This window comes from Abrus precatorius, unplaced genomic scaffold (genome assembly GCF_003935025.1).
Source record: "Abrus precatorius isolate BTA unplaced genomic scaffold, Abrus_2018 Scaffold8, whole genome shotgun sequence".
Lineage (NCBI taxonomy): Eukaryota > Viridiplantae > Streptophyta > Magnoliopsida > Fabales > Fabaceae > Abrus > Abrus precatorius.
Window position 1 is genome coordinate 11,771,130 of NW_020874428.1, and position 865 is coordinate 11,771,994.

Here is an 865-nt window from a genome sequence, read left to right on the forward strand (position 1 = left end):
AAGCTAAGAGGAGAGATCACATCCTTCATGCAACAAGAAGGAGAAACCTTATATAAGGCATGGGAGCGATACAAGGAACTCTTGAGAAGATGCCCACATCATTTCATACTGGAATGGATGCAACTTGAAACCTTTTATAATGGGATGAATCCAGCAACTAGAACTATGATAGATGCAGCAGCAGGAGGTTCTTTAAATACCAAATCACTAGAAGAAGCTCAAGGAATTATAGATATGATGGCTTTTTCCATGCATCAAAGCTGTAGTTTGAGACAATTAACAAGGAGTAATGGCTATGAGGCAAAACTTCTTGAGACCTTTTTGACTCAAAATCAGCTGCAAAATCAATTGTTTTCTGAGCAAATAGCTGCACTCACCCAACAAATCAGCAACTTACAAGTTGCACCAATACAGAACACTCCACTTGTGTGTGATTTTTGTGGAGGGAATCATGTAAACGGATCTTGTGATGGAAATAATTATGAATCTCAAGAACAAGTCAATTATATGGGGAATTTTCAGAGACAACAATCTTCATTTCCCCCTGGTTTTCAATTCTCTAACAATAGAAACCAGCAGCAACATAGCTGGAATAACCAAAATTATAATTGGAAAAATTCTAACTCTGTTGTTCCATTTTCAAATGCAGGACCAGCAGCACAACAACCTTATTTCCAAGGGAATCCAACCAACCAACTTCAAAAAAATCAAAGGTTTTCTAAACCACTGAATGAAAGGCTGAATGAAATGGAAGAAACCATGCTGCAATTTATGAAAGTAACACAAACAAGTGTTGTTCGCAATCTAACACTAGTAAGTGCACTAGGATTGCAGCAAGTAATGAGTAAATTTAAGATCCAAATAT

General features: G+C 37.0%; 1 non-coding gene across 1 annotated transcript; it reads right to left on the reverse strand.

Annotated features, from left to right (window-relative positions):
* On the reverse strand, positions 1-107 carry LOC113848691. Its single transcript, XR_003501954.1, has one exon. It is a non-coding gene; the product is annotated as a small nucleolar RNA R71 (small nucleolar RNA).
* Positions 108-865: the final 758 nt, after the last annotated feature.